The sequence below is a fragment of the Ochotona princeps genome, chromosome 2, assembly GCF_030435755.1.
Source record: "Ochotona princeps isolate mOchPri1 chromosome 2, mOchPri1.hap1, whole genome shotgun sequence".
Taxonomy (NCBI): Eukaryota; Metazoa; Chordata; class Mammalia; order Lagomorpha; family Ochotonidae; genus Ochotona; species Ochotona princeps.
The window spans coordinates 119,855,347-119,877,649 of record NC_080833.1 but is presented as its reverse complement, the minus strand read 5'-3'; the positions used below and the strand labels follow the sequence as shown (position 1 = coordinate 119,877,649).

Below are 22,303 nucleotides of genomic sequence, written 5' to 3'. Positions count from 1 at the left end.
TGTTCTTCAGGTTAAGTCTTTGTAGGTATTTCTCTTACAGGCTTTGTAAAACAGAGTATTCTCAAAAGCAATCAGCACCTATATGTAGTACACCCAAGAAGTTGTGTCTGGTGACCCTGGTGCTGGCCTTGAAAGTGTTTATTAATCAAATATTAATAAGAAATTCACTTTTAAATGTTGATATAAACAAGAAATATACTCAACTAAACTGACATGAATAAATATGACGTAATACAAATGAAGTAAATTTTAAGCCCAAACTCATAAGACCACAAGATTAAAAGGTTTATTGAATTATTGCAGATCCTAGCCATTAAAGGAACTGGGGTCCTAAGATAATTTTCCACAAACTAACTGCAATAAAACTAAGTATTGGTTAGGGGAAGAAGTAATTAAACCACCTAATGAATCAGAGCAAAAGTTATTTTTCAACAATAAAAATGTAGGGGAAGAAAGCATGAGAAACAGCCTCACTCAAAGGATGGACTCAGACTCAGGAAATGCAACAGAAACCAGAATTTCATCAATGGTCTTCCATGAAGGATCTGGTTCCTAATGGGCCAGCACACCCAATGTGCTTGACATCCAGCAATTTATTTCTTAGTGAGCAAGTGTCTCCCTAGTACCTTACAGGCTGAGTACTATGGGGTTACAATGGTCCCACATTTGCTTCAGCTGTTTTTTCCATTCCTAATATCTTCTTTGTCTAGCAATTTCCCAGGTGTATGTAACCAAGCTGTTACACTAGCTATTTGTCTGCTCACCTGGCTTTGAAAATGAACCAGATGTTTACTTCTCACACACTGAACCGCTGTCTATAGAGAATAAAGGCAAGATTACATGAAGCTTGGGTTAAGAGACAGTTCCAAAAAAGTGCAGATTGCTTCTGGGTTGGTTGGGTCAACAGTAGGAAAATGCAACACCTAACCAGGATGAGATGACCCTGGTGCGAGCCTTGACAGTGTTGAAACCAAGGTGTGAACATAACAGCATTTTTCCCCGGAATTGTTAAGTGGTTAACTTCATTTATCTCTGCCTCTAACCTCTGGCCCTGCATTTAAATTTAGGAAATCTCAGATTTTTCCTCTTATAGGAATTCAAGAAGATAAATATAAGTATAAAGTAACTAATTGGGGGGGTAGTATAGTGGACTTTATTGATGGTGGCATAACAAGGTAGGGGTCCTGAGGCCCCTTGCCTTCTCCAGGGCATGTGGGATGGACACTGAGAACAGGACAGTGTAGTGGGAACTAAATGGGGGCAGGGATTCTTCAGAGGCCTCTTCCTCTGGTGCTCCTGCTGGGGTCAGCGGTCCTGCAGGCTCTTACTCCTTGGAGGCCATGTGTACCACGAGGTCCACCACCCTGTTGCTGTTGCCAAATTCATTATCATACCAGATGAGCTTGTTAAAATGGTCATTGAGGTTGATGACAGTCCCAGCATCAAAGTTGGAGGAGTGAGTGTCACTGTTAAAGTCTCAGGAGACAATTTGGTCCTTGGTGTAGCCAGGGATGTGCTTCAAGGGGCCCTGCAGCACCTGCTTTGCCACCTTCTTGATGTCATTCTACTTAGCAGCTTTCTCCAGGCAGTAGGTCAGGTTCATCATCAACATGTTGGGGGTGTAAAAGCAGAAGGCCATGCCAGTGAGTTTCCCATTCAGCGTGGGGGTGACCTTGCCCATGGCCTTGGCAGCACCAGTCAAGGCTGGGATGATATTCTGGGCAGCCCCATTGCCATCACAACACAACTTCCCACAGGAGCCATCCACCATTTCCTGGGTGGTGATGATGCATGCACTGTGGTCATGACTCCCTCCACAATGGCAAAGTTTTCACGGATGACACTGGCCAGAGGGGATAAGAATTAATGGTGCAGGAGGCATTGCTGATAATCCTAAGAGAGTTGTAATATTCTCATGGTTCATGCCCATCACAAACAGGGAGGCATTGACAGAGGAGGCAGAGATGGTGACCTTCTTGGCCTCACCCTTCAAGTGAGCCCAACCTTCTTCATGGTGGAGAAGATACCAGTGGACTCCATCACATACTGGACACCAGCATCACCCTATTTGATGTTGGAGAGATCTTATTCCTGGAAGATGGTGATGGCTTTCCCATTGATGACAGGCTTGTCATTCTCAGCCTTGACCATGTCATGGAACTTGCCATGTATGAAATCATACTGCAACATATAGACCATGTAGTTGAGGTGATTGAATGGATCACTGATGGCCATAAAGTCCACTTTGCCAGAGTTGCAAGCAGTTTTGGTGAACAGGCACCCGACGTGGCCAAATCTTTTCACTCCAACCTTCATCATCGTGTCTTAGGACACACTAGCACTGTGTAAGATGCAGTGGCTATGTGCCACATGAGGAAGTGCAAAGAGCCTAAAGTGATTGTTAAAATTAGAAATTAGTACTTTAAATAAGAGTTACAGCAAAAATAAAGAGAAATTGTTAGGCTTCTTTCCTTTTTCCAAAAAAAAAAAAATCATCTATCAGTTGAAATTTTAAAAGGTAAAATGATGCAGAAAAGGTTTTCCTTAAATAAAAAAGAGACCAAGAAAAATAGTTCATAAAGATAATAAATTCTACACAAAACATGTTCAAGAATGGAGGGAAGAATACTTTAAAAAGCATCCACTGACAATGCAACACAAAAACTAAGGTAAATAAGCATACACTTATAATCTCACAAATAACGTATATAATGGAGACCAGAGTACTAACAGTCCAAGAGAATCAACAGAATACATTTCTACAACTGCATTAAAGGAGGCTGCTAGTGAAAATTCTGTGTTTACCTCAACAACAGAATATCACACTTTCTACCATTGTCTATGCCAACAGTGTCATGACCCATGTAAAGCACAGAAATTTGGAGTCAAGACTAAACTTGATAGACTATTTTACTACAAAACACAGGGGACAATGGAGGACTGTTATTATAAATGCTCTTTTCAATAATGTTTTTGCTATATCTCATGGTATCTTATAGTTTTATTTTTAATTTCATTTCTTCAAAAAGTTTTTTCTTACCAATTTTTTTCAGTGACACAAATGGGTCATACGGTAGCATCACTTTCTTCAGAAAGGTTTTTGATTTTCTTTGTCATTTGTTCAGGGACATAGTGGTCATTTTGCTATTATTTCATTTTGTTATTATTTCTTTGTTGATTTTGTTTTATGACTTTTCATTTAAGGGGAAGTATAAAACTGTATAATAGAAACTATCATAACCAGTTGTGACGATGCAGTATGTATCTCTACTTCCACACCAAGGTGAGCTCCTAAGGAAACTGCTAAAATGTTGAGCTCCCTGCCATTGTTCATACCTACAATGTCAGGATACACCTAAATAGCAGAATGATGGACATGTGACTATCTATGAAGGACTATACTATGACAATAGCATACAGGAAATCATTTAGGGGAGAGACTTAACTGAGGGGAAACCTCAGAGCCTACAGAACCAGAGGCAATTGCAAAGCAGATTATGAAAATTCCAGCAGATAGAAAGCTAATTAATATTTAATAGCATACATATGGAGTGCCTCAATTGAGTGATGCCTTTGATTTTGATCTAGCTCGCTTTAATGCTGCCGACAAGCATCAGGAGACAGTTCAAGCACTTGGGTTCCTGCTACTCACGTGGGAGACCAGGATTGAATTCCCAGATCCTGGCTTTGGTCTGGTCCAATTCCAGCTGTTATGGGCATTTGGAAGTCAAACATCTCTCTCTGACTCGCCCACAATCTCTGTCCTGCCACCTTGCAAATATATAAATCTTCAAATAAGTAAGCATATATGTGTACATATATATGTAAATTTGTTTGTGGGAATAATTTTGAAATCCATATATAGTTTTTGTTTATACCACACATTTTCCAAAGAAATTTTGAAAGACATCCTCTTCAAATCCTTTTATGTATCTATCTTTTGATGTTTACTTGTTTATGGGCTGCACACATGTAAATGACATGTTACTCATGGAAACATCATTTGTAAAACCAGTATACTAGATATTGTCTCAAAAACAGTATGTTAGATATGTCTAAATATCTATCTCTAGAGAACTTTGAAAAAATAATGATACACTAATAATTGAATATCCTGTGACCATTTAAAAAGAACCAAGCAATTGAATGTGAATTAACATAGCATAATGTCCAACACACTAATTATTGTGAAGTGAAAAATACCTGAATCTAAGTGCCAATATCTGCATTTTTATTTTTGAAGAATAAGAGGCATTTGCACATGCCTTTGCCTGTGCATAAGATATGCATAAGATGTCCTGGAAGGACACGCAAGAACCTGATAATACCAGATGATTTGTGAGAAGGAAACTAGGGAGTGAGTATAGTGATAAGAGGCAGTACTGCTTACTTTCAGCCTTAATGAACACTTTAACTTTTGTCTCATGCTCATATGTTATTTATTTTTTAAAATGACTATGTTTAAAAGAGAGAAGACTGTATGATTCTGTCTGTCAGATGTGAGGACTCAGCACGTTGACTCAGGATGATTTGTCTCTGAGGTTGATGCTTCAGTCACAACTCAGACATCTGCAACCCACATCGGTGCAGCTGGTTCATTTCTCAGTTTCTCTGCTTTCAGTCCAGATTCCTGCTAATGTGCTCCTTTGGAGAATGGTCATGAGCCAGCTCACAACAGCGACAGGGCTGGGAGACAGCTGCTGAAATAATGATAGAACACCAAGTTAGATTAAGACAAGGTTCTGGATGAGAAGTGGAACAGCCAGGACACAAACTAGCACCCATAGGGGATCCCAGTACTTGCAAGGTGAATATTTAGCTGCTGAACCATTGCACCAGGCCCTGGCTTTTGACTGGCTCCACTCCAAATGTTGTGGCCACTTGGGGAAAGAACCAACAGATGGAAGATCTTTCTCTCTGGATCTCCTTCTCTCTATATACGTCTGTCTTTCCAACAAAAATAAAATAAATCTTTTTGAAAAGATAAAGAGAATGAAGACAAAGGGCTCAAGGCTCAGAAGCACGAGAGCCAAGTGCCTCCTAACACCTCATATTTATTGATTGGAGTTAGCAGCATCAGTTAATGAATACAACTTTGAAGAAGAATATCAAACAATGGGTCTCTATACTGTGTTTCCCACATATCTTTAAAAACAATGTGATGAGTACAAGGTGATTTACAATCTTGCTTTCCAGATCCTGTAGGCTTTCTCCTAAAGCTACAGGTGCTGAACTATCAAACTTCCATATTGCAGCCCCCTTCACCAAATCACTTGGTAGCTGGAATTTTCTGTAGAGACAAAAGCTTTGAACACCAGCAAGTACTGCAGCTGCCTTTGGCTTAACTGTGGCCTGCACATGCACAACAAATGTCTCCCTTAGAGTATTCCAGAAACTGGTCACAAGTTTAACGATTAAATCTGGGTCAAGTCTAGGGTGCCTACATTTGTTACGAGTTTTATGAAATGACCCCAACAAGAGACAAGGAGAATGGCTTAAGTGCTCTGTTCCTTTCTACTCATTTGGGAGACCTCAATTGAGTTCTGGGCTCCTGGCTTCCACCGGGCCCAGGCCTAGCTATTTGTAGGCATTTGGCAGGCAGAATATTTCTGAGTGTGTGTGTGTGTGTATGTGTGTGTGTGTGTGTTTGTGTGTGTGTGTTTCCGTCTCTGTGAATTTCAAGTAAAATAATAAAAGTAACTTAAAATTCAAAAAAATATTATTCCACAATTCCAGATCCTCTTCTCTGGTGGATGCTTGGCCTAGGCATGAACAGGTGGCTCAGAAGCCCCTAATCCACACGGAAAGATCTGCGTTCAGATCCCAGTTCCCACATCTGACTCTGGCTTCTACCTGCTAATACTCACCATTGGCATTAGCAGCACTGATGCAGGTAAATGAATTCTTGCCATTCACATGGGAGAGATGGATTGAATTCTAGGATCCTGGTTTCGGATCCAACCCAGTGCTGGTCATTGCAAGCATTTAAGAAATGAACAATGGATGAGAGCGGGGTGTGTGTGTGTGTGTGTGTGTGTGTGTGTGTGTCCATGATCTGATTCTATCTTTTTTATTATTTTATTTTGATAATCTTTACATAGTTGATTAGGGCACAAAGGGTCAAGTGCTATAGAAAAGTGGGTAAGACTACTGTTTCTACATTATTGCTTTTTTTCTGTATCTGGGGTAAGGGGAAAATAAAGGCAGAAGCCCCACGCAGCCTCCCACCCATCCCAGGTCACTGACGTGAGGCATGCTCTGAGGGTCCTGCTCAAGTGATTTTGATAGTTCAACAGTTCTGAATTGCTGCCAATCTTGCCATTCCAAACACGATGAAATCTCGCCAGAATCCACTGGCTGACACAGCTTACCTTAGAGTCTCTGTTAGCCCAGTTTTTCATTGCCAACGCATGGCTGGGGTAGATATCAATTTGTTCTGTCCTCCATCATGTTGCGGTATCAGGTGTCCTCTGCAGGTTCCAATAGACTGCCATATCCTCCATGTGCACTTGGATTTGCTGTCTGCTGTTCCATCTGAGCCACAGAGGAGGCTGAGCTTTGACACTTGCACTCGATGGTCAGACCATGGAACCTGTACTTCTCTTCATGGTTGGGGTTCTGAGATCAGCAGTTCAGTTGGAGGGATCCTCAAAGAAACTTCGTCTGAGGTGATCCCAGACCAGATTCTTGTGTATGCATACCCGTACAGGGTCTGGCACAGTCCGTCACCCATATCAGCTTTTGCATGTGTTGGTGGTTGCAATTGCTGGGTCAGTTCTGTTTCCAGCCCTGTCTTCCACACAAAACAGTGGGTGTTGCAGTCCAGCCTGATTCTGCTCACCACACACTAGGCCCTCATGCAAACCAGTGGGAGCTGCAGCCTAGTCAGGGCGACTCCCAATAACACCCATCACGCCCACACCCTGCCCTGGTTCCCATGTTTGCCAGTATGTACAACAGACTGGCGCAGTCTGTCCTACATCCCATCCAGCTCTCCTACATATCAATGTCCATGATCTGATTCTTAAGGCTTAAAAGTCCTATACAGCTTTTAGATGTACCAGTTAGCAAGTTCTGTGGGTCTTTTGCATAAACCTCACTGACTCTCAGCACCAAGCACCTATGTATATAAGGATGACGCACAACTTGAAAGCGCAGGAGAAAATATGGACAAGTGAAGCCTAAAGGCCTGTGGCAGAGCAATTACCAACTCTGTTTTCTTGAGAGACAGCTCAACGTTCTGCCCACGCTACCAAAAGAAGAGTGCCCTTCCATCTAAGCCACCTGAAAATAGATTGAAGGAAGCAAGTGCTGAAGCAGTATCCTTTCTCTTGGCCAGTAAACATCATTTATTTGGGTTTTGTTGATTCCAAGATCCATTGTCTCCTGAAATCTAATTTGCTGTGTACCCTGAGCTTATTTGGGGCTCCATGGAAGAGAAATTAGTGCAAGGTAGCTGAGTCTCCACACAAGCCCCCAACAGGAAGAGATCAGTCAATCTTAATAATCTCCTTAATGAACAGAAAGAGAAGGCTGAATAAATATGAAAACAGACAGCCTGGTTGGGAACGGGTGGGAACGCTTCTTAAAATGTCCTCTGCTTTTCCTCTCACATTATTAGCACCCAAAGCTTTTTTTTCCCCCTCCTTTGATAGAATTTAATCCTCAGGAGCGTTAACTTTCAGAGCTCTCATCAGCTCCAATAAAGCAAGCACAATTATTGCAGAGCAGAGATTCAGAAGCACAAAGAGAGAGCAATTCTAGGAAGCTCAGGGAAATGTCACATGGTCACAGCCCCTTGGTCTCCCCCCACAACACACACTTTAATCCCTGGATTAGAATAACTAGATCAACTAAAAATAGGTTTTCATAGATAAACTGCTTTTTGACTGTCTGTTCCTCAGATCCAAGAGAAGGTGTTGTCCTGAGTTTGTGTTGCAGAAAATAGAAACGTAAGTTCATCCTCTCAACCATCAAATACACAGCACATGGTGAAAGAGAGGTTTTACAAGAGTTCTCCGTGCCCAGTGGGAGCTCAGCCTGGTTGGTCAGGAAGTAAAGGGCATGTATGATCAGAACCAAAGGAGACAGGAGGTCGGTGCTTGAGCCCTAACTGACTTCGCATGTCCACGTTCAGGCTCTGCTGGAAGAGTTTCTAGAGCTTTGGCCACTGATGGGCCTGTAGCCAATGCACAATCTTGCTAAGTCAGGCTGTCACGTGGTTTGCAGAAAGGATACTTGGCAGAGGGGAAGAGGACACATAGGTTCTCTGAGAATACTTGAGTTGTTTCTCAGGATGCTGGGAGGTCAGATGGCAAATACCCACTAGCACCCCTCACAGAAGAAAGTTAATTTCAGGTCCGGTGTCACAAAAGAAAGGTTAATGATGTTATTTGCCCTGCATCCCCAAAATTCCGTGTGTGGGAAACTTAATATTCAGATTTATAGGTCATGGTATCTGCAGGTGGGGCATTTGGAAAGTGGCTCATTTATGAGCACTTTGATCTTGTAAAAGGGTTAAATCATTCATAATCAATAACTAATGTGTTATTGAAGAAATGGCTTGGTTATAGAAGCAAGCTCTGACAGGCTACACTGTCTCCCCGTGATGCCCTTTGCCAAGTAACCCTGCAGCAAGAAGGCCCTTATCGGACACCAACCAGATAGAGAGGCCATGCTCTTGGACCCACGCAGCCTGCAGAAGCAGGAGCTAAATAAAACTGTTCCTTCTTAATTTTCTTCCTTTTATTTTATAGCAAACAAAAGCAAGCTTGGGCAGAAGGCTAGAACACCTTTGATCCTTGAGAACAGAAACTTGAGAGGATGTCAGTATGATCTTCTTCCCCACTAAAGACAAGTGTGGCATTTTCTACTCTATCAGAGGTGTGTACTGTGCATGTAGGTGGGAAAGAAGCATCACCTGTACAGTATAGTATTCAAGGCATCCACTGAACGTATCTCCTGACCAAGGGGGTCAGGGGTCTCTGTGCTTATGAACCACTCAGCTGCTCAGACTCCACTATGATTTGCATAAGTTCTAGGTATATTTGCTTTCCTGGGCTCCTTGCTCTATACACAAAAAATAATAATAAGCCATGTTTTTTGTATCGGCATAAAGGTGAATTACTAATGGTGCATTTCAAAATATGTTCTTCATTCTTAAAGTTCATTTTTCTGACTTGAAGAAAGTTGTGGGCTGGGTTAAAGTATTGTGAGCCTTGATACTGTGTCTATTATGCTTTATTCAAAAAATTTGGTGCTGATGAAATAATTGGTAAGAATTAGATTTAAAAAGTGAAGATGGGGAAGAAGGGATTTAAATATTTTTAAAAATACATACCTCATCGGGCCAGGTGTGGTGGCCTAGCAGCTGAAGTCCTCGCCTGAACACACCAGAATCCCATATGGGCGCTGGTTCTAATCCCGGCAGCTCCACTTCCCATCCAGCTCCCTGCTTGTGGCCTAGGAAGGCAGTCGAGGATGGCCCAGAGCCTTGGGTTCCTGCACCCACATGGGAGATCTAGACGAAGTTCCTAGCTCCTGGCTTCGGATCAGGGCAGCACTGGCCATTGTGATCACTTGGGGAGTCAATCATTGGACAGAAGATCTTCCTCTCTGTCTCTCCTCCTCTCTGTATATCTAACTTTGTAATAAAAATCAATAAATCTTTAAAAAAAACACATAGCTCATTGAGGTACACAGAATGATGATTTGGAGAAAGCACAAAACTATTGTTGGATTTTAAAATATTTATTTATTTGAAAGACAGAGACGGAAAAAGGCTGGGGGCAGATAGAGAGAGAGATTTCATCTACTAGCTCATTTCCTGAAAGGCCACAACATTCGTAGCCAGGTCAGGCTGAAGCCAGGCATCAGGAATTTCAGCTGGATCTCCCACACGCATAGCAGAGGCCCCTGTACTTGGGCCAACTTGCACCACCTTCTCAGGTATATTAGCTGGAATGCTGGATCTGAAGGGTAGTAACTGGGATTTGAACCAGTGCTGTGGTACAGTATCATAAGCAGTGCCTTTAATGCACTGTACCACAACTAGGCCATCAAGAAGCAAATTGGCTAGGCGAGTTTTATGAAGATCCCCAAACAGTTTTTCCTATATCAGACGAGAAAATCACCAGCTTTTAAGAATTCATTTATTTTGCATTCAGGCAGATTACAGTCTAATGCCACAGGCACTAGTGTTTTTCTGATTATTCTGTGTATATAGCACTGATATTCTGTGAATACTACTTGCTACAATGTGAGTTTCAATTGAATTGTCAAGTAATGACTTTATTCTCTTCCTTTTAAGCTGCACAGAATGTTCATAGTTTCTTTAGCATCCCTGTTTTCAGTAATCACACAATGTGTTTAGCAGCTGTCAGTCCCTGCAGGTAGACATGGAAAGGGCTTTACAAAGAGGTAGAAGAATTACAAAAAACCCTTTATAGCAGCTTCTGAAATTTCACTTGTACCACATCCCCAGGCCAGTGTTCTTCTGGCTACAGATGCAAACACAACCCACACACCCAGCACACTTACCTAGCAGTAGTCACATGGAACTCCCTGGAAATACTCAGCAAACCTACACTGCAGGAATCCACCCACTCAGCCATGTAAGAGAGCCAATGTGCTACCAGTTGAGATGTTCCTTGTTGTTGGACTGTAAAGGTAAATTATTTTTTTGACAGTCCCTATGTCATTAGGCAACCAGTTTCCCCTACATGCAAACTCAGATGGAATGGCATACCTACTTCCTGAAGGGAAAGAGACATCTCTAACACACATTAAAGATACAGCTTTCACACCAAGGAATAGCACTGTGCTGCCTGCCTGCATCAGAGTCAGGACACCACCTCTGATCTGCCCTGCCACTTGTGGACACAAAGTTATAGTGACTTATTCTTTTTTTCTCTGAGTCAGGAAAGCACTGGGAAGAGATACCACCCATGTGGGCTCACCTCCACCCCCTGCTCCAAATGGCTGCAATGACAGGGGCTAGGCTGGATTTGAACTCCACCAGAGTTTCCCTGGTGGTGGCAGATACCCAAGTACTTGGGCTATCTTTTACTGCTTTCTCAGGTGCACTAGCAGAGAGCTGAAATGGAAGCAAAACAGCCCAAATTCCAACCAGATTCTATTTCAGATGCCAGCATCACAAGTGATGGCTTAACACACTGAACTGCAATGCCAGCCCTTATCCTTTGCTGTTTTTTTTTAGGTTTATTTATTTGAAATTGAGTCACACAGAGAGAAGAAGAAACACAAAGAGAAAGGGTATAGGGAGAGAGAGAAGTCTGCTATCAATTGTTTCATTTTCTTAGATGACCACAGTGGCATGGCTAAGCCAGACTGAAGCCAGGAGCCAGAAATTTCATTCAGGTTTCCTACATGGTGGCAGAGCCCAAATACTAGGTCATCTTCTGCGACTCCCAGGTCATGAGAATGGAACCGTGTTGAAAGCGGAGCAGAGTGCCCATATGGGATGGCATGCATCACAGGCAGTGGTGTTCCTTGCTGTGCCACAACACCAGCCTTAATCCCCTGTCCTCTCACCAATTCTTATTCCCACCATTTGTTACATCTGGACTGCTTTCCTCTAGAAGAGAGGATACTACTGAGTGTTCAGTATTGGCCTATATTTTTCTTTCCCATCATTATCTTGTTTCATCTGTATATCCCACAGAGAATTAAATAATGGTCTTTAGGACAAAGAACCTTTATTCTGCCAAAGGCCATTTGAATATTTACATCCCTCATGGCCATATAAAATGATAAACTTGAAAATTAGCCTGTTAGTGAATATATATATATATATTTTTAAATTATCCTGCTGTAGATTTATTGAATTTTGAGTCCCACCTGTTAGCTGCCTTAGCAAGCCCATGATCTTGTGGTCTTTACATGCGCTGCAGGCCAGTCATTCCCCACCCGTTTAGATGAAAAGGAAATCAAGGCTCAGAGAGGCAAACGACGGAGAAGACTGCCATGTCAATGAGAGGAAAGAAGTTGCGCAAGGCAAAATGTTATTTATTTAAATTATCATTCAAGAGAGTTCACAAATGAGAAACATCTGGAAGCACAGGAAGAGGACCTGGGATTTTGTACAAGTTTGGAAAGAAGGGAGCCACCCGAGAGTCTCAGAGGAGTGCTGAGGAAGGAGAGCGCTAGGCCGGTCCTGGAACATGTAAGGACACGGTGATCCTTCGTGGTTAGTCGCTCCTGCGACACCAACACAAGGAGAGACATTTTTACCTGGCAGGACAGCCTCAGAAAACATTCAACACTGTCGTTCATTACTGAGCAACTGTGGCCGGACAGGGTAAAGCAGGATCTAAGGACCAATCCCCTAAAGACAGCACAAAACTCTTTGGACCATCTGTTGAGAGTTGGTGGTTAAAAAAAAAAAAGACGGTTTTATGGTTCTGGACATCTTGGAAGAAGGTGACCTAAAATGAAAAAGGAAGGTATTAGGATGAGAGGTTATATTAAAAACAAAGAACTAGGAATTCAGTTTGAAGGGTATCCCTTCCAATGATTCCAACACAAGCACTTGGGCCATCTTCTGTGGCTTTCAAAGACCATTAGGAAGGAGCTAATCAGAAGTTGATTAGCTAAGACTCCAACCACAGCCCATATGGGATTGTAGGTGGGTTTTTCCTAGCTATGCCACAGGCCAGCCCCAGCATTTTTAAAAAGTAACTGAAATTACAGCCAACACAACTCTGCTGTTACTTGCTAGCAAAAAAAAAGCAGCTCCAGAATTCTGATCAGCAGAAATATGTCATAGACAAGGAAGCCATTGACAAGTAATGACTTCTCCTATGGCATATATTTCTGAAATATTTATATTAATAACATTATCCATAACAACCGAACCGAGGGAAGGCTAAGCAACTCTTCTAACCTGACAGCTCTTTGCAATGAATCAATACTCACAGCTACACATTTTTATAATGTGAAAGAACAAATCTGCTGTGATTTTTAGGGATCCCCTAGGAAATCTCAAAGACATTTTTAGGTCATCATCTAGGATTCAATTTTGTAAGGGCAGACATCGAAATTTATTAGGAGATTTGAATATCTGAGAAAGGAATTTGATCAAGGAGCTAAGAGATATTTTACTACTCATTTGAAAATAAACCTAGTAGGTAACATGGCTATAAAAGAATTGTACTTTCTTTATACTGTTTTTACAGAGAAGCCTTTGCATTCTTAAATCATCAAAGATATAACAAAATTAACATAAACCGTAAAAGATCATTTTGTTAAGACTTTCTTTCTTTGCTGTCAAAGCAAATTATACGGAAAATGCAGAGGATCATTTTACAATTTCATTATATTGGTCCAGTTTCTATTACTCTAATGAGAAACCAGAGGCATACTAACTTTAGGAAAAAGATAGATTTAGTCCACAGTTTTGGATACCCCAAGTCCATGGTTAGGTAGCTCTACTGACTAGACCTCCAGTGACGACCTTATGACTGATGCAGGACAGAAAGCACACATGGGAGGAAGAGAGCACGTCTTAATGTAGGAAGTCAGGGCCTGGCTTGATGGCCCAACTGGCTAATCCTCCACCTCAAAGTGCCCCATCCTATATGGATGCTGGTTCATGTCCTGATTGCTCTACTCCTGATCCAGCTCCCTAAAGCAGAGGATAGCCCAAGTCCATGGGACCCTGTACCCATGTGGGAGACCTGGAAGAATCTCCTGGATCAGCTCAGCTCAGGCTGTTGCAGCCATTCAGGGTGTGAACCAGCAGATGGAAAATCTTTCTCTCTGACTCTTTCTCTCTGTAAATCTGCCTTTCCAATAAAAATAAATAAATCTTTTAAAACAGAAAGTCAGAGTGTGGAATTTATATGAAATTTTTACAATAACCCTCTCAAGAGAATTAGCTTAGAGGTCCCATATGAACTACCTTAATTTGGTCCAAATATGGCACCTGTCCCTTCCCCTCCAGGTCAGCCTAAGGACCCAGCACTAGGCTCCACCTCTTTCAGGTCCCTTGCCTCAACACTGCCTCCTGGGTACCAAGCCTCAAGTCCTCAAACCCCTGGGGGTAAATAGTACCCAAACCACAGCACTCACAGCAAGAGGAGACCAGAGCCAAGAAAATGTTGCCATTTTACCAAACAATGATTTTATTTTGTGCTAATGTAATATTTGATGCTAAAGGTCTTTCTGAAAGCTTACTAAATAAACTTCTCAAACTTTAACTAGTTTTGACCACAATCACTATAATCGCCTTCTTTCCAACCTCCTTTATTTATTTATTTTGATTAGGACAAATGTATATTTTCACTAACAAAAAGTACATCCGGAGGCTGGCGTTTTGACATAGCATGTCAAGCCATTGCCTGCAGTACTGGTTTGTGTTCTGACTGCTCCATTTACAATTCAGCTCCTTGCTAGTGTACCTGAGAAAGCAGCAGAGGACAGCTTAAGTCGTTGGAATCTGAACCCGTGTGGGAGGCCCAGACTGAGCTCCTGGTTTCTGACTTCAGACACTCCCAACCTGTTATAGCCATTTAGGGAGTAAACCAATCTCTCTCTCTCTTTCTCTCTCCAACATACCGTTCAAATGAATAAAAATCCTTTTTTTAAAAAAAAAAAGACTGCAGATTTTATGCTTCAAAAGCTTTTTGAATTATAGGCATACAGACACGTGGAGAAAAAGCTTTTAGTTTCAAATCCAAAAATTATAGCAATGGGTCAAGCATAAACACAGAAATATACAAGTCCCTAGTCTATACCCAAGACCTGCTCTCTTCCCAGTGGGTAAAAATTTTTAATTGATTTGCACTGAAAGCAGACAGACAAATAGGAAAAGCTTCCAAGCCAGATTCTGTAGCATCTTATACCCAACAGAGAATGCATCTGCTTACGTTCCCTGCATCACATTTACACTAATCTGTTTTCAGAGAATGTGCTTTGTCAGACCATAAAACCAAGAAAAGCCAGGATCAAAGTCCAGTGAAAGTTCAAAAGGAATGAAGTCAAATACTTAATATTTTCTCAGCAGGCAGGAGTTTAGAGCAGAGGTCTGGCCCAACATCATAAATTAGGAAGTGAACACAAGCTGCACCGTCATTGGAGTCAAGCAGGCTTCAAAGGTGAGGACCAGCCCTATGCAAGCCAGCATCCAACTGAGAGAGACAAACACCACTGGGTACGAAGAAGGTGATGGCAAGTAAGCTGTTCCTACAAGGAAAGCCTTCTCTGATGAGGGGACCCGAAACTCTGTGATGGCAACAGAAGACCTCATCACTTGTGCTGTGGGAATCCCAAGGAAGGACCAAGACTTAGAATATGCATGAGCACAGACATCCCACAGTGGGGAGATGAATTCTCCACATTAGCAAAGGCTTTGTTCACTTAGGTCCATTCCTTGACTTTTGTATTCTGATTGGTTCAGTTGAAACTTCACCCCTACCCCTAATGCCTTTGATATACACTTCATCATGCCCTGATTTCTCTCCTTCTGTTTGCAGTTCCTGTTCTTCTGTATTTATGACTGCAAGTGAACTCTTTGCTAAATATTAACTGATTCATCTAGATGAGTGACACAATGTAAGTCCATTCTTACAGGAGTCAGAATCACAGAGATTCAGAACTCGACTATTATTTTTATGCTTAACATCATTAAGTTGGACCTTACTCAGAGCGTTTCAGAAAAACTCACAGGTCCTAGTCAAACAAAGTAAGTTACATAGACCCCAGAGAGAGAAAAGCTTTCTTTGCCATTACAAAAGAAACACATGGCGCTCCTATCGCTGATCAATTTAAAAAAGGCCACAAGTGCACTAAACCAACTGGAAATCTGCACATAAAGTAATCATACACTGTTTAACCCCAACGTTAATCTGTAAGATTCACCAACCCTAGTCCTTTGAGGAACTCTGGAACTGAATAACAACCTCTTGGTTCCTTGTTCTACATGCAATCAAATAGATTCCTATTTTCTTCCATTGCTTCGAGGTCAGTGATCAACTTGCTGCACATCCAGGTGAGTGGACATAGTTTTGGAGGCTCTATAGCATTGGTCTTGGATATGACCAATTAGAAGCTGTACAATATGTGTTTGTTGATATTTCTTTAATCGATTAGGAGGATAGAGACTCTACCCATCAGGAAGGGTTTGAGGCAGAAGGAAAGTCCAGGGGGTGGGGACGGGGGAGGGACTCAAGTAAGGCTCTGAATAGTAACTGAATAAATTCATGGTTGGAGTGCATACTTTTCTGGGTTTTAAATCCATGCCACAGGAATAGGGATTTAGGAATTCACTTCCGTTTAGCTCTGAGAAAGCTTAAATATAATAATATCTGCCCAGATTGTTCTGAGCCTTCAGAGATATAATCACAGAAAAAAATGCCTATTGTGTATCAGGGGCACTCAGTAAATTTTTTTTTTTTTTTTTTTTTTTGCTTCTCTTCACTGTTGTCCTCATCTTTTTTCCAAAACAATTTCTTTTTTTTTTAATCTTTTTTTATCTTTTTTTATTTTATTAATTACATTGTATTATGTGACACAGTTTCATAGGTACTGGGATTCCCCCCACCCCTCCCCAAACCCTCCCACCATGGTGGATTCCTCCACCTTGTTGCATAACCACAGTTCAAGTTCAGTTGAGATTCCCTCATTGCAAGCATATACCAAACATAGAGTCCAGCATCTTATTGTCCAGTCAAGTTCAACGGCTTCTTAGGTATACCCTCTCTGGTTTGAAGACAGAGCCAGCAGAGAATCATCCCGATCAATTAAAAGCTCCAACATACCATCAGTAAAAATTTACATCCTTATGGAATTAATTGACATAGTAATGAGTAGCCAATATGTTAAAAATAAATGCTAGTTCTTAACCACCTTCTGTGACCACCTCATTGACATTTCAATTTTAGTTATACACAACATATAACTTATCATAGTATTAACTTGTTGAAGTGGGACCAGTTCTGCCTGGCCAAAGCACATATGTAAAGACCTTTGAATCTTCTTTGTACAATGAATATGCCAAGCACCCTGTGAATGCCAGTCTCTGCATTCGACAGGCCGAAGTTGAGCTACTATAACAAAAAGTCCCTCAACTACAATGACTTCAAAAAAGCAGACATTTCTTTCTCATAAATTAGCAGATAGAAATCCAAGCCAATGGCATGCAACCTTCTGAGGATCCAACTCCAGAGAGCTTGTGGCTTTGCCTCAGGAGCCAGCAAACTACATCCAGTGCATGAAAACAACAATACCATTTGTTTACATTTTATCCTTGGTTACTATTGTGCCAGCAACAGATCTGAATAATTTCTATGAAGACCATGTGAAAAAGAAACCCAAAGTATTTTCCATTTTGTTCCTTAATGGCTGACCCCATCCTATCACTCTGTCCTCATCCACGTGGTTGAAGTGGTGTTGTTGCAAGGTCTATGTTCCAACAAGGAGAACAAAAAGAGAACTTTGTTTTCATTAGAGATGAGTCAGCCTTTGCATGTATCATTTCCACTCTGCTCACATTAGCTTAAAATTTGCCACATGGGCACACATGAATTGTATGGGGAGCTAAGAAAAGTAGTCCCTAGCTGGACACCAATGTGCTCATCTTAAACCCAGAAAGTTCAGACATTACAAGAAACTCAACAAAGTTTGGTATGTAGAACACATAAAGAACTCTCAAAACTCAAGAAAATTTTTTTTTCATTTTCTCCAAAACAAGCAATCCAATTAAAAATCTGGTAAGAGACTGAACAGGTGTTTCATGGGAGAGGATTCATAGGTGTCAAACAGGACATGAGAAGTTCCATATCATTAGTCATTACAAAAATGCCAATTAAAATCATAGAAGCTATCACCACTTACTTACCAGAAGGCTAAAACCAAAAATGTTGTCACCACCAAATGTTGGACAGGATAAGAAAAAACTAAATTATTCATACATTGCTGATAAGAATATAGAATGATAAAATTATTCTGAAAAATAATCTGAAAGTTTCTTATAATGTTAAATATGAAACTATCATAGAACCCAGCAATAACAAATAAACCTGGCCATTTATTGCAAAGAAATGAAGTTATTTCCCTAAAAATCTGGACATGAATGCACACAGCTGAAATCTATGAAGCAGAAATTCTTCATTGAATGAATGGTTAAACGAGCTGGTACACGCATATCATGGAATACTACTTAATAGTAAAAAATGAATTCTTTATATTTATCAATACACTGCTTCAACGAATCTCAAGGAAATTATACTGAGTAAAAAGAGGCCAGTGTCATAAGGTTACATACTGCATAATTGCATTGACATAAATTTGAAATGTCAGTATTTCAGAAATTGGAGCTAGAAGCATGGCTTTAGAGGGACTGAGGATAGTGGTGATGTGGGTGCAGCAATAAAAAGGAAATATATGGAATCCTTATGATGTTGGAGTTGTTATGTATCTAAATATGAGCACGTTCAAATGAGTACGGTAAAACTTTAGGAATCTATTAAAAACAAGGAAGAAGGAAGATGAATGGCGGAGAACTAGTAGCCACCACCACTGCGTTATTGTTCTGGCACAAGGATAAGTGAGACATATTCTTATCATTCTGGCTTTTCTGTCCAGTCCGAAATTCGAGACATGGCATGAGAATTTTATCATTTGGCCAAAGAGTAGCTCCCATTCCCACTCTCCCCCCCCAAAAAGGAGAAAAGATGAGAACAGCAGCTGATTCTTTGCTATTAAATAAGGAATTTTTAGTATCTCTTAAGAATTCCCCTTGGAAACGATTAGAGAATTAGAGATAAACTCCCAATTTTTACCAGATAATGAAATAATAAGCTGAACACTTGAAAAAATAACTCCAAGGCTGTTTTTCTCTTTGTAAAACTTGGGGGCATTGAATCATTGAAATTGCAAGAAGGGTTCTTGGAAATGGCTAATACAAACTCTTAATCATATGAGCTTTCCTAGGCAACAGGAACCTCATAATAATGTGGAATTTAAAAAGTCAGGTTAACCAAACTGAAAAAGGTGCTTTGTGCTCTTGGAATGTGGGCAGCTTCTGATGAGCCCAGAGCCAATCCTGCTGTCCAGAGAAAATAAACTCTCCTTCTGATGGTTTTATACATAATATGGATTGTTTTTCTCTTTAATGGCAGTATGGCATTAATGGCAGAGATGTAAGACTTTCGGCTGCCAGCTCCCTGCAGGGGTTAGTTAAGGGTTTTGGCTAGTGCTAGAGCCAACACAGAAGCCTGAACACAGCTGCTGAGAGGAGGTAGGGATGGTCTCTGCACAAGCATAAATGATAATGCCTTCTGCTCTGTTGCTTCCTTCCAAGACACTATTCACCAGGCACAGTGAATATTCACCTTTGATGTTCCAGTGAGACTCTCCCAGGTAGAAGAGGATCCTCCTCTCTCTTTATTGAGACTGCATTTTTCTCTGAGTGATCCGAGAAGAAACCAAGGGCCCAAACAAGAGAGATTACCTTCCTCGTCCCACATTCTGCAAATATACGTTGAAGATCAACTGCAGGTTTATGTGGATGGGACTAGTCCAAGATTAGACACCAAGGCTGCTCTGACACCTACTGTTATAGATTCTCTGACTTTCATGTCAGCAGGGCCTGTGAGAGCCTGCAGGTGGGTGATCATGCTGTGGCCATGTGAGCTGGAGCCTTGGTGTCTTGATTGTGCTTTTGTGTCCTTTGTCACTATGTTACTTTTTTAGAGGGCTTCACTTAGAGAATGCTGCTATCCTTTCTTTGTATAACCGAATATTATGTGTCTAAGGTAATGAGTTCAAAATTAATTTTACGTCAGAGGTCCCGGTGGCTGTTTAAAGCACACTGTCTCTTTCTCCTTCTCTCACCATGTTGGCGAGCATGTTTCTTAGCCAAAAGCGAAAAACGAAATAGCCCCACTCCCCCAGTGGATTCAGGTGAATACTAGTTATAAAATCAGGTCTAACTTCAAGACACATTGGAGAAGAACAAAGCCGATTCTATAAAGAATCACACTGGAAATGGATGACATGCATATTTATGTTATATTAAGGTCACTGTCTTATTAACCATATCTAACAGGATATATCACCATTATGTAGGGCAGCGGGACATGTTTTATTGGGACTATAATTAGTGGAGTGGTTCAGTAATAAATAAGTGGGAACATTTTAAAAAAATCACACTCATTGCCTGATTTATGAGACCTAGGTTAGGGTCCAAGATCCACATGTCCAACAGGCTCCCTGATGAGAGTGATGGTGTTGTCTGAGGGCCACACTTTGCAAACCACTAGCAACCATAAACCTCTAAAATTCCCCTTCTAGACCTAAGGAGTTGAACCTCCAGCAGGCAGCCAGCCACCTTGCTGCCTGCCAGGGGCCTTGGGATGGCCACGCCTCAAGCCTGGAACACACAGTAGCTACCACGTACATGTGGTGAGCTGCTCTGGCGCCAAGCTCTGCCTGCTGGCCGCCCGGCCAGAGAGCTCTGGAATTTTGGTTCTTTGACATGCTGCCTGGGTAGCTCCCTCCTGAACCCACAGTGCTTTGGGGGCGTGAACGAGTCCTAAAGATTCTCCATTGCAGTAGATCATCCTCAGAAGGACCTGTAATCACTTTATAATGCCGATTATCGAACACCAGTTCATTCATGAGCCAAAATCTGGACTTGTCTAGCAGAATCTCCCCCTTGCCTAACAGGATGAGGGATCAGCAGAGGGGTCACAGTAGGCAGGATCATGATATTGACTGACATTCGAAAACCATACCCGGTGGTAGAAGGGGTCGGGGATGTGTGGACCAAACCCCATGGGAACTCTGACCCCACTGGATGGCTTAGGAGGGCTGTTGGAGACAAGGCAGGAGACACCATAGGCTGTGGGATGTGCTAAGCTGACCCAGAACAACCACTGGCATGCTCAGTACTGGCTGGGAACTGGCCTGGTTGGGGAACTAGGGGAAGGCCCTGGCTGGGTGGAGTTTCCCAATAAGGGGCACAGGAGCTGGAAGGGGGCTGAGTTCTGGCCGGGTCACAGTTGTAATCTCCCTTGGCATAAGTGCCAACTGGAACAAGCCGCACCGTGCCAGGTTAGACCACAGCACAGTTTGGTGCTCCAGAGGACCAGGGTAGATGAGGGACGGATTTGGCCAGGTTTCAACCCCAAATGAGCCATATATGAGTTATATGTGGGTATGGACGAGCCATGGCTGGGCTGAAACTTCCAACAGCAGGAACCAGAACGGGTTGAAGACCAGTTAAGAATGGCCGCTGCTCGTGCTGGGGCAAGAAATGGAATGAGTGGTGCTGGCCCATGGACCTGCTGGAATGTGCAAAACATGACTCCAGGAGGGGTCTGATGGAGGAACCTGAAAAGTTCCTCTGACAGGACATTGAACCTACAAATAAGCGCAGGAAGCATGGAGGAAAACAACCCAGAAGAGGCTATGGAAAGTGTCCCACTGGCATACATCTGGCTCGGGTTGAGGGAGGACCTGGCTGAGTCGGTTCACGTCATCCACTGGCAAGTCTGAGCGCTGGAGCTATGTGGGGGTCTGGTCAGGTTCGGTTGCGATAAACACAGTACACAACACAAAATGCCAAGGCGAGGCTGCCTGTGCCTGTTAGGAACGCAGCACCCAACCAGCACACATCCCACTGGTTTAGGTGAGGGTTTAGGAGTGTGGTTTAGGAGGGTTTAGGAGTGTGGTTTAGGAGTGTGTGATGGGCAGAGCCAGGATGGACTGCAATACTCATTGGTTCCAGTGGGGGTCAGGGCTGAGAATAGAACCAATCCAGCGGTTGCAACCACCAGCTGATGGGGTGACAGACTGAGTCGAGCACTGTGCTTGCTAATACATATAGGAACCTGATCTGGAAACACCTCAAAGTTTCTTTGGGGATCCCTTCAATCAAAATGGAGGAATCAGAACATTAACCAAGAAAAGATGGAAGATGGAGTAGATCAACCGACCACCTCAGCTATATGTTGACAGCGAAATACTGGACAAGGGGAGACTCTATGATGGACTATGTCAATCAGTGGACTCTGCACCAGCCTCATTGTGCCTGGATTGCTGCTGATGGTATGTTGGAGCTTTTAACGGAGCGGGATGATACTCTGCTGGCTCTGCCTTCAGACCAGAGGGGCTCTCCCTGAGAAGGTGTTGAGCTTGACTGGACAATAGGACGCTGGACTATATGTTTGTTATATGCTTGCAATGAGGGAATCCCAAATGAACTTGAGCTGTGGTTATGCAACAAGGTGGAGGAATCCACCATGGGAGGAGGGTTTGGGGAGGGGTGGGGAAAATCCCT

At 42.2% G+C, this 22,303-nt stretch overlaps 1 pseudogene; it reads right to left on the bottom strand.

Annotated features, from left to right (window-relative positions):
- Nucleotides 1-1,324: 1,324 nt before the first annotated feature.
- LOC101525440 (glyceraldehyde-3-phosphate dehydrogenase-like) lies at nucleotides 1,325-2,319 on the bottom strand (annotated as a pseudogene).
- Between the last annotated feature and the right edge of the window lie 19,984 nt (nucleotides 2,320-22,303).